Below are 12,327 nucleotides of genomic sequence, written 5' to 3'. Positions count from 1 at the left end.
CAATGTTTCAAACCTAATTAAAGATTTTTTACGTTCTATACAAATCTTCTGGGATCCCCAGTAATCACCCCATATCAGCTGTTATCTTCATCAAATAATCTGACAATTATTGACTGCTATCAACCTCTTCCGTCCCAGGAAATTTCCTTTCTCTGCAAAGTTTGGTTCATGTTGGCAAGTTCAATTTATAATGTTTTACATTCTCAGTGTCTGTTTAACGTTCAGTGGGAAAACTGTTTTCAGTCTCACAGTTATACAGTATTCCTCCAAAATGTTTCTGAGGAATGCACTCCTCCCACAAAAGCTGGTGGTTCCACACTTAAAATGCTATTAACGGCTTGCTTGGTTGTCTTTGCTGTTTCCCCTCTAACTGTTCAAAATGTCTGGTTTTATACCCGAAAACATCAGATCATTTCATTGGTTTGGTGTCATTCCAAACTGTAAAATTCAAGTTCGATAGGAATTTGGTATCAGGGGCATACTTTAAACTGATTGGCAGAATTGGAATTTGTTTTTGTTCCATGGCAACACAACTCCAGCTATTTGTTTCAACCAAACGTTACATTTTTAAATCGTTCAGCACACTTTGTGCTTTCAGTCAGTCCTTGCTCGTTTCCTCTATGTCAAAAGGTACACTACACACCTACACCTTCATTACACCATCCAAATGTTTTTTTAAATGTTGTAACTATACCTGCGTCTATCACTTCTGGAAGTTCGTTCACTCACAAACTAACATCTGTGTAAAAACGTTATCCCTCAGGTTCCTTTTAAAATCTCTCTCCTCTCACCTTAAAAAAAGTCCCCTAGTTTTTAATTCTCCTTCACTAAGGAACAGACATTTGCTAATCACTTTACCTACAACCTTCATGATTTTGTAAATTTCTACAAGGTCACCCTCAACCTCCTACGCTCCAGTGAAAAAGGTCCAAGCCCCTCCTTATAACCTGAACCCTTCAGTCCTGGCAACATCCTGGGAAAGCTTTTCCCATCCCTCTCCAATAGTATTCTTCCTATAACAGGGTGACCAGGACTGTACTCAGTACACTAAAAGTGGCCTCATCAACATCCTGTACAACCTCAACATGACGTCCCAACTCCAACACTCAATGGTGTGAAAAATTAAAGCAAGTGTGCTAAACACCACCTTAACTACCCTGTCTACCGGTGATGAAACTTTCAAAGACCTATGTACCTGAAACTTCCCCTCCACCCCCCCCCAAAAAAAACAGGTCTCTCTGTTCTACAACAAGACCCAGGGCCCTACCATTTACTGTACAAGTCTTGCCCTTGTTTGTTTTACCAAAATGCCACCCCTCGCTTTTATCCACACGGTCTCTCTCAGGTACACACACAAATACAGCCTTTCACAGGCTTACACTCCATCACACTTACCCTTTACCAAGTTAAAAATCACACAACACCAGGTTATAGTCCAACAGGTTTTATTGGAAGCATTAGCGTTCGGAGCACCGCTCCTTTATCAGGTGGTTGTGGAGGACACAATTATAAGACGCAGAATTTAGAACAAAAGTTTACAGTGTGATGAAGCTGAAATTATACATTGAAAAATACCTTGATTGTTTGTTGACTCTTTCATTTGTTCGAATACCATGATAGTTTCACTTTTCTCATATGTAAATCTCAAAACTTATTAAAATTTACATAAGTTACATTTTCAGGTTAACTGTAACAATTGATGTTAGCTAACATCAATTGTTACAGTTAACCTGAGAACATTTAAGAGGCATTTGCATGGGTATATTAACAGGAAGGGTTTGGAAGGATATGGGCAGGGTGCTGGCAGGTGGGAGTGGATTGGGTTGGGATATCTGGTCAGCATGGACAGGTTGGGCTGAAGGGTCTGTTTCCATGCTGTACATCTCTATGACTCTATTTACATATGAAAGAAGTGAAAATATCATGGTTTATGAACAGATGAAAGACTCAACAAACAATCAAGGTATTTTTCTATGTACAATTTCAGTTACATCACACTGTAAATTTTTGCTATAAATTCTGTGCCTTACAGTTGTGTCCTCCATAACCACCTGATGATGGAACAGTGCTCCAAAAGCTAGTGCTTCCAATTAAACCTATTGGACTATAACCTGGTGTTGTGTGATTTTTAACCTTGTACACCCCAGTCCAACACCGGCATCTCCAAATTATGACACTTTACCAAGCATACAAACACGCACTCTCTTATGCACATACAAGTCTATGGGGTGAATTTGGATTTTCAGAATTATATTTGCAGATACATTCAGTTTTCCTCAAAAAGTGTGCAATCTGCAGGCAGTGAAGCCATGTCATATTTTATAAATCCCTACTTTGAAAATACAACCAGTCTAACTCAAGATTGGGATACAGACAGACTCAAACCTCACATCTTTAATGCATTGAGTGAGCTGAGATGTCACCTCTTTTTATAAAACCTGAAGTTTTCTGGAGAATGTACCTTAAAAGTAGTTCTGGGATTTACATATTAATGAACAGAAACTAAAAGTGGCCTCATCAACATCCTGTACAACCTCAACATGACGTCCCAACTCCAACACTCAATGGTGTGAAAAATGAAAGCAAGTGTGCTAAACACCGTCCCTGAACCATCCAGACTGACGTAGATTCTAGGAGAAGGGCTTGTCTCTCATGGATGAGAAGGAGTGTATGAAACCATAGAGAAAGCTGGGACCCACTGGAATTGTATCCCTTCCTCAGTCTCTCTATGTTTTTCCTTAACTTCTCTTTTTCTGACTTTTCACCCTTTTCTCGCTCACTCTGTGTCTCTCTTTCTTCTTGTCTTCCACTCCCATCCGTCTGTCCTATGGGTTCAGGACCATAATTGTTTGATGTTTGCGTCACCTACTGACCCTGATCACTCCCTGTACGAAAACGTTCTTTCTAATATCACTTTTACTTCTTTTCCTCGTGATTTTAAAACTCTGCTGAATCGTTGTCGATCCTTTCAGGCGTGGGAGCATTTGCACTATATTATTCCTGTGTCTAGACCCTCATGACTTGAAAACTGTCAATCAGGCAGCTTTCCACCTACTGTTCTCCAAGGAGAACTGTCCCAACTTTCCAATCTACCTTCATTACTGACAATCCTCATACACGGCACCATGAACGTCAACCTGTTCAGCGCTGTCTGCAATCACTTCACTTCCCCGCTTCCTGAAATTTCACGCTCACAATTGAGCAATAATGCAGCTGGAGGATTCATTCAGAGTCGGACTGCGCGGGCGAACTATGTCCAATGCTTGTTTTCACTTTGAACAAGTGTTTCCTTTTGCCATGTTCGCTGTCATTGGAGCTCGACCCCATCCCGACATCAGGCAGCACGATCTCGTTTCATAAGTGGGCTTTTTGAGAAAATTGCGCCGGTGTTTCTGCACAAGGCAACTTAAGAAATGAAGGCTCGTCCGGGATTTGAACCCGGGGTCTTTCACAAGTCCACCCACCTGGAGGCCCGAAGCGAGAATCATACCGCTAGACCAACGAGCCGCAGGCCCAGCCAGGTGTATGGTGCCCTGACCCCAGACACTCCAAGTGCCCTCCCCTGAAGCAGCTGAGACTTGCTCAATGTGAAATACGTTTGAGTTGCTCCAAGAATCGCAAGCAGCAAAGAGATTCCACAACATTTGCTTCTCATTCCGTCTCCCTGCGCCCAGGACGCTGCTATTTGTCCCGTTCCCAGTAACTGGGCTCTCTCCACTGGCGGATAATTAAACCATTTTGTTTCTACTTGCACACTGTTCTGGGGGAGGGCAGAGCCCCTTCGCTCTTCTGCTCTCTCGCAATCATTTGGGATGGGAGACGTCAGTTACACTAATGCGTAGGAAATTGGCAAGTTTTAACTACATTACAAAGGTCTGTAATCAAAGAAACAGAAAGATGCTGTGATGGTGGGAGAGAGAGAAATGGACACCGGAAACTGTTCCCTCAGGTAAATTCATATGAGTGTATTTGTGTTCAGCTTGCTTGGTGTTCAGAATTCGTCTTCACACAGCAATCCTGCAGAAAGACTTTCCTAACACTGGCGTCAGTTTCTTTGCTGCGAACGAGCAGCAGTGAACATCTGAGCCCCAACTGTCCCAGATGAAGTTGAAAATGAGCCATTGTTTCTCCCTCAGCCGCTCTGTCCCAGAGACAGGGAGAGGGACGGCATCAACGCGTGACGTCATTCCGCCGCAGCCTGAAGCCGTTCAGTCCATCATTTCCATGTGACTCTCTGTCACTTGTATCTCTCCGAGATGATTCCCAATCGGTGATATGTGTCCTCATCATGGGAACTGTGTCTGTGTGGTGATGCTGATTTCGAAATGCTGATCGTCCTGTCATTCCTGTCTGAACCGGAGTGGGGAATTATTGCAGGGAATGAATACGACCGCAAATAATGTGGCTTTGCGGCTCAGTGGTTAACACTGCTGTCTCATAACGGGACCTGAATTCGATCCTACCCGTGTGCGGCTTGTTTGTGTGGAGTTTGTTCAATCTCCCCGTGTCTGCGTGGGTTTCCTGCGGTGCTCTGGTTTCCTTCCACAGTCGACAGATGTGCAGGTTAGGTGGACTGACCATGCTAAACTGCCCCATAGTGCCCAGAGGTCGGTAGGTTAGGCGCATCTGTCAGAAGTAAATGTCGGGTCTGGGTGGGTTACTCTTCGGAGGGTTGATAAGGACTTGTTGAGCAGGAGGGCCTGTTTCCACACTGTAGGGATTCGAATTCGAATTGTTTCAACTTCACCAGCTCATTCCCATTTCAGAGAAGAGGTGTTAGGATTCAGTTCAGAGCAGACCAGCGGGAAACAACTCCAATCTCCACAAGCACTTGCCCACAATTGTGTAAATAGGGCCAGTGTTTAGTGACATATTCAGCTCAGATACTCGAAGATTTGGGAAGCAGAGGTAAAGGCAAGATATAGAACAGAATCCCGTTACAAAGGGAAGCAATAGCAGACGATAGTTTCGATCGAGGGACATGAACCCAGCACCCTCCCGCTGCGCTACTGTACTTTCCCACACGGAGTGTTTTCCACAGGTCCCTTCAGCCTTTCGTCTGGCGTGTGGCATGCACGTTCGAGCCTGATGTCAAAGACCTCCGCTGCTGTCGTGTAATATGCTGTTGCGCAGACGTATGGAGGCTGTGTAAATATAAACTGTTTTCTTAATTCCCACATTCTGTTGGTCGAACTGTGATTTAACTCTGAATCATAACGTGTGGCACAGCGTAGACGGAGGCCATGCGGCCCACCTTCGCTCTGCTGGTTCTACACTGTAAGTAAACGCGTGTCTCAATTCGTATCATTCTCTTCCCTTTTCCGTGTAAATCTGCGCATCTGAACATGACCACAAGCTTTGCCCTCCTCAACAGAGAACAGGAGAAGACCACGCAGACCTCCACGAGTATGTCACCTCAACTGTGCACATGGGGCCAGTATATCAATGAGAAATATTTATGTTGAGTTTTTTGGGAAGCAGATGAGAAGGCGAGATGCAGAACAGAGCGCCCTTAGACGGGTAAGCTGCTAAAGACGACGTTACGTGAATAGGAGAGAATAGGACATGGCGGATTTCTGGCCCTAAAGTCATGGAACTCGATATTGAAGACAGGGGGGCTGTAGGTCTTCAAGTGGAAAATGAGGCGTTGTTCTTCCATTTGGAGCTGAGCTTTGCATGTCTGAGACAGAGATGCTGGCCAGGGCACAGGGTGGCGTGTAAAAGTGGCGGGCAACCAGAAGCTCAAGGCCATTTTTTTTGCGGGCAGAATTGAGATGTTCTGCGAAACAGTCACCCAGTTTATGCTTCATGCTACTTTGGGGAAACCACACTGTGAGCAGCGAATGCAGTAGACTAGGTTGTGGCAAATGTGCAGGTAAAGTGCTGCTTCACCTGGCGGGTATGTTCGAGCCCTGTGATATTCAGGAGGGAGCAGGTAAATGGGCAGGTGTTACACATTCGGCGGTTACAGGGGAAATTGCCTTGGGACAATGGGAGGTGGGTGTGGGGTGTTGAGAGTGAAGGAAGAGCGGATCCGAGGTGTAAGCCCTGCCCACTTACCTCCTCTCATATATAAATCCGTGAAATTGAAAGAACATTCCATCCAATGATTCAGTACCACGTGACTCACGAACTAATTTGTATTCATGTTCCGGGGCCAGTATCATTATTGCGTCACAGCAGCTGCAGGCCATCACCGGGGGCTCGCCCTATGACGTCACGGTGCGGCTGGAAGCCCCGGGACAGTTTATCAAAGAAACCTCCCTGTGGGTCGGGGCAGCCCTGCATCGGGAAGCACTGAGATGGCCAACCACTACCAGTTAACATGGGGAACACATCGCCACATTCCGCAGCCTCGAGGCAAACTTCCAGTCCTTCTACTTAAAGTTCAAGAGCCCTCAGACCGAAATTCCCCAGGTACGTTTGGAAAAACTTTTTCCAGGTGTTCGCAAAGTACATCTATGAGCAATTTGTTAAAGTTTGAATTTTGCGAGTGTTGAAATTATGTGCTTTTGAGCGAAATCACAGTTCGAAAAAACAGAATGTGGGAATTTAGACAGAGTTTATATTTGCGCGTCGGCGATATGTCTGCGGGTGCGTGATGGGAGCATTACCCAGAAGGGAAACCATCTCTCCTATTCTCTCAATGTCCTCTTTAGCAGCTTTCCTGTATAACGGCGCACTGTTCTGCACCTCGCCTACTCATCTGCTTCCCAAAACACTTCGACATAAATATTTCGCATTGATATACTGGCCATATGTGCGCATTTGAGATAACACACATGTGGAGGTCTGCGTGGTCTTCTCCTGTTCTCTGTTGAGGAGGGCAATACTCGTCACTGGTCACTCAGGTCTCAGAGAAAAGTTTCGAAACAGAAGGGCCCAATTTTCTGCCAGTAGAGAGGGCCCGGTTCCTGGAGACGGGACAAACGGAAACAGGGAGACAGAATGAGAAGCAGCTGTTCTGGAAATTGTTTCTCTGACCCCATTAAAAGCACACAACCCAAGGCAAGGGGGAGCAGTGAACACAGCGCCCCTGCGTGGGCTTCGAACCACCAACTTCCCCGTTAACAGGAGAATGCGCCGATCAGTTGCACCACAGAGACAAGCAATGACAAAAGACCATCCCTTAAGGGAGGCTATTAGTGAATTCAAAATTCAGCCTGCCCCGCCTCGAATTACAATTGTGGTCTATCAGTCTTAATTTTCACAAATAAAGCCTGGGACATTTACTGTGGAGACACTGGGGACAGTCTGATCCCACTCTCTGCAGACACATCCATGTCACGAGGAACTAGCTTTCTTACTCCGGGGCCGTCGCCCTTCGCGCCTTTCAGTGTTTTGCCCGTTCCCGAGTTCTCTCATTGGCTCGGAGGGGAGAAGGGGTTTGAATTCCTGATGTGCAGGAACGACAATTCTTTCAATGTCTCAGATTGGTTCATGGGCCGAGAACATCAGAGTCAACCTCCCGGCCTCTGCAATAAGGGGACGGTGTCTGGACTGTCTCTGCTCAATCGGACAGGTCATCTTTCATTCTCCTCTAAATCCGCTTCCCAAAGTGTTTCTAAAGGTTCACAAAGCTGGAGACTGGGATTTCTGTTTTGCTTCATGAACATTTTTCCATTTCCTAACTGATAATATTTTACCAAAATCTCTCCCCAAATATACGCCATGCTTCGTTTCCTGGGATGAGGAATTTCCATTTTGGGGAGACAGTCCCAAGGTGGAGAATGTTCGCTTTGGAGCAAAGAAGGATAACTGGAGATTTCCTGGGGCTGTTGGTAATGATGGGAGAAGAAGCGGTGGGAATGGGCAGATTAATGATCAGAAGAACCAATTGCCACTGACCAGAGTCAGTTACCTGAGGACAGGGATTGAAGTTCTTTAATGAAAAGCAGCACTTGTGCCTAATAAAGACAGAGAATACTGCAGAAAGCCAACAGGTCGAGCAGCATATGTGGAAAGGGAAACAGAGCTGACGTTGTGAGTCTGGCACGTTGTTTGTTCAGAACCCGAGTTTCCTGCATGGCAATCAATTCCCAGACATGAGAAAACGGGTCTTTATTGAGACGGGTTTTGTGAAGTTTGAGCGATAATGCAATCAACAGGAAGTCATTTAAAATCGCCAGCGAAGAAAGCATAGCCAGCAGGTTACCACCCTGGGCGGGGAGCCCCAAAGGATCTCTACGCCAACACCTTAAGTGTTCGGCCACAACTACACGCCCAAAGTTGTGCTCTAAACTTTCTCATGGAATAGTTCTAACAGGAAAGGTGAGGATTGGGATTGTCCTGTCCGCGCCATAGCCCCAACGTTTCCTGTTCCCCTGGATTTGATCAGGACAGAGGAGGCTGATGGGAGATCGAATTGAACTAAACACATTGATGAGAGATAGAGCGGCTGGGAAGGATCCATTCCCATGCGTAGAGAGATTAATAATCAGGGCCGAAAATAAGGAGCCATTTCAAGAAATTTGGGGTTCATTCAGCAAAGCTAATGGAGAACTGTTCACAGAAAATTGTGATGAAAGTCTCTCGAGTTATTTTGATGAGAAGCGTTGATGACGCGAATACAATCGATAGGATGAACGTAGATTGGTAAATGTATTTGGTGACAGTTCTGTTCTAGCCCTGTGAGCGAAACCTGGATCTGAAGGAGTAGAATGGACATTAACAACATCGATCTGAAATTGGACACATGACAAGAAACAGAGCCATCATGAACAGTTGGCTTTTGAACTGGAGAAGGTTTCTCGTGAAATTCGCTTGAGGCTTGAGGTATGCAAGGTCAAGATAATTTAGGTAAAACACGGAAACGCTATCCTCATTAGCAGACAGTGAAAGGATTACACGACACAAATTAAACATTTTCGACAAGTGATACAGGGGACTGGGAAGATAAGTATTATAAACTGTGAACAGCAAAGTTCTGGAGCACAACACTTACATTCAAAGACCGAAAACATCCAGGTCCTGATTAATCAGATTGCATTGTGGTGCTTTTTTGCAAAACATCCACTTGCAAAGTCCTACAAAAGAGTGACAAAACCCATCCCTGTCAGCCCAGGATAGAAAATCCGAAGGGATGAACGTTTGCTGATTTTCTGAAGATTCACAGAGCTTAGACTGGGTTTTGGTGATTGTTTCTTTTCCACTCCCAGGAGCCGCAGTGGTTGAGGCGTTGAGTTGGGGAGAATAAAATGTGCCCGTGAGCAGCATGTGGGGCTATTTCAGCTTCCCCTCATCTGACTGCGCTGTGAGTTGACTCCGATGTTCTCAGGGACATTTACTGACGCGAGACAGTGAAAGGATTCTCATTCCCGCAGATCGGGAATTCAAACCGTGTGCCGGCTTCAGGACAATGAGAAGATTAATTGGGGTGTGTGAAGAAGCTGTGAGCTGCATTTCAAACAGGTAGGTGGAGTCAGATGCATCATCCATTGCGTCCCGGCCCTGTGCGTATCTAACGCCACCATGCTGCAGAGTTCTGACGTTAACACGGACATGCGCAGCAATGGGTTCATTCACAAGGTGAACAACCAAAGATAATCACCGTCACTGATTCCCTTCCACAGGCCCAACTTTGTGAAGCAGTATCTTTCACTGGCAAAGGAAACACCCTTGTCCTCAGGTGCCTGCTTCATTTCGATCACGATTTCAAGCACCTCACTGTTCTCGTCTCATTTCCAAACACTTTGCTCATAGCCTCAAAAGAAGCTCTGCGGGTATCTGCTTGTTCCACCCGAACAGGCAGTGGGTTGCAGATTCCCACCAGTCCCAATGTGAGTGAAATATTTTTCCCCCTCCACTGATTTGAATCTTAAAGAAGAAGCCGGGGAGCAAGCTCCCTTTCTTTTCGACGACATTTCTCATTTTGTACTCGGCAGGGTTCACACCTGCGTGGGGAAACCGCAATGGATTTCAAGTCCATCGCATTAACCACTCGGCCCACGAATACAGAACCACACTGACAGCTTGACTTCCCAGGTCTGTCTGCCGGTGGAGCTGAGAAAGAGTGAATCATCGCAGAGTTTGTTTGAATCCAATCACTTCACAGTGATTCGAAAGGGTTAAATATCGGCGCATGGTGTTTGCAGATATTTAGGTGTTTCACCCCAAAAGATGAAATGAACTTTCAGTTAGAAATTGCAGGAGGAACTCAGCAGGTCAGGCAACATCTGTGGAAAGAGAATCAGAGGCAACATTTCAAAATTCTGTTCTCACCGACAAGTACTGTCAAACCTGCCGAGTTTCTCTTTTGGTCTGGTCTTCTCAGCATACGCAGTCCCTTACGTGAGACAGGAATTCAATTCCGAAACCCCTTTATGGAGAAGAATTCCGCTTGGGGAACATTTTCCTGACCACATTAAAAGCGCACAGCTTCGAAGCCAAAGACGGGCAGCGAACACACCGCCCCTGGGTGGACTCGAACCACCAACCTTTCGGTTAACAGCCGAACGCGCTGACCAATTGCGCCACAGAGACAGGCCCGTTCGGACGCTGCACCATTGCTTAGTGATTTTATAATTCAGCCTCCCCGCCAGGAATTACAATTGTCGTCTATCATTTTTCTTTTCCATAATCAAGCCTGGGAGATGTGTTGTGGAGATACCGGGGACAGTCTGCAGACACATCCATGTCACGAGGAACTAGCTTTCTTACTCCGGGGCCGGCGCCCTTCGCGCCTTTCAGTGTTTTGCCTGTTCCCGAGTTCTCTCCTTGGCTCGCAGGGGAGAAGGGGTTTGAATTCCTGATGTGCAGGAACGACAATTCTTTCAATGTCTCAGATCAGTTCATGTGCTGAGAACATCAGAGTCAACCACCCGGCCTCTTCAACAAGGGGACGGTGTCTGGACTGTCTCTGCTCAATCGGACATGTCATCTTTCATTCCCCTCTAAATCCGCTTCCCAAAGTGTTTCTAAAGGTTCACAAAGCTGGAGACTGGGATTTCTGTTTTGCTTCATGAACATTTGAACATTTTTCCATTTCCTAACTGACAATATTTTGCCAAAATCTCTTCCCAATTGTACGCCTTGCCTCATGTCCAGGGATGAGGAATTTCCATTTTGGGGAGACATTCCCAAGGTGGAGAATGTTCGCTTTGGAGCAAAGAAGGATAACTGGAGATTTCCTGGGGCTGTTGGTCATGATGGGAGAAGAAGCGGTGGGAATGGGCAGTTTAATGATCAGAAGAACCAATTGCCACTGACCAGAGTCAGTTACCAGAGGACAGGGATTGAAGTTCTTGAATGAACAGCAGCACTTGTGCCTAATAAACACAGAGAATACTGCAGAAAGCCAACAGGTCGAGCAGCATATGTGGAAAGGTAAACAGAGCTGACGTTGTGAGTCTGATACGTTGTTTGTTCAGAACCCGAGTTTCCTGCATGGCAATCAATTCCCAGACATGAGAAAACGGGTCTTTATTGAGACGGGTTTTGTGAAGTTTGAGCGATAATGCAACCAACAGGAAGTTATTTAAAATCGCCAGTGAAGAAAGCATAGCCAGCAGGTTACCACCCGGGGGCGGGGGAGCCCCAAATGATCTCTACGCCAACACCTTAAGTGTTCGGCCACAATTACACGCCCAAAGTTGTGGTCTAAACTTTCTCATGGAATAGTTATAACAGGAAAGGTGAGTATTGGGATTGTCCTGTCCGCGCCATAGCCCCAACGGTTCCTGTTCCCCTGGATTTGATCAGGACAGAGGAGGCTGATGGGAGATCGAATTGAACTAAACACATTGATGAGAGATAGAGCGGCTGGGAAGGATCCATTCCCATGCGTAGAGAGATTAATAATCAGGGCCGAAAATAAGGAGCCACTTCAAGAAATTTGGGGTTCATTCAGCAAAGCTAATGTAGAACTGTTCACAGAAAATTGTGATGAAAGTCTCTCGAGTTATTTTGATGAGAAGTGTTGATGATGCGAATACAATCGATAGGATGAACGTAGATTGGTCAATGTATTTGGTGACAGGTCTGTTCTAGCCCTGTGAGCGAAACCTGGATATGAAGGATTATAAGGGACATTAACAACATCGATCTGAAATTGGACACGTGACAAGGAACAGAACCATTATTACCAGTTGGCTTTTGAACTGGAGAGTGTTTCTCGTGAAATTAGCTTGAGGCTTGAGGTATGCAAGGTCAAGATAATTTAGGTAAAACATGGAAACACTATCCTCATTAGCAGACAGTGAAAGGATTACAAGACACAAATTAAACATTTTCGACAAGTGATACAGGGAACTGGGAAGATAAGTATTAGAAACTGGCAACAACAAAGTTCTGCAGCACAACACTGACATTCAAAGACCGAAAACATCC

General features: G+C 45.6%; 1 protein-coding gene and 1 non-coding gene across 2 annotated transcripts in view; both read right to left on the bottom strand.

The window, feature by feature from the left end:
* LOC140460045 (uncharacterized) overlaps window positions 1–12,327 on the bottom strand; it is a 911,064-nt gene that overhangs the window by 589,501 nt on the left and 309,236 nt on the right. The gene's annotated exons all lie outside the window — the stretch shown is intronic.
* trnan-guu (transfer RNA asparagine (anticodon GUU)) lies at window positions 10,409–10,482 on the bottom strand. The gene has a single exon. It is a non-coding gene; the product is annotated as a tRNA-Asn (tRNA).

The sequence above is a fragment of the Chiloscyllium punctatum genome, chromosome 36 (assembly GCF_047496795.1).
Source record: "Chiloscyllium punctatum isolate Juve2018m chromosome 36, sChiPun1.3, whole genome shotgun sequence".
Taxonomy (NCBI): domain Eukaryota; kingdom Metazoa; phylum Chordata; class Chondrichthyes; order Orectolobiformes; family Hemiscylliidae; genus Chiloscyllium; species Chiloscyllium punctatum.
The sequence above is the reverse complement of the archived record's forward strand: the minus strand, read 5'-3'. Positions and strand labels throughout refer to the sequence as shown.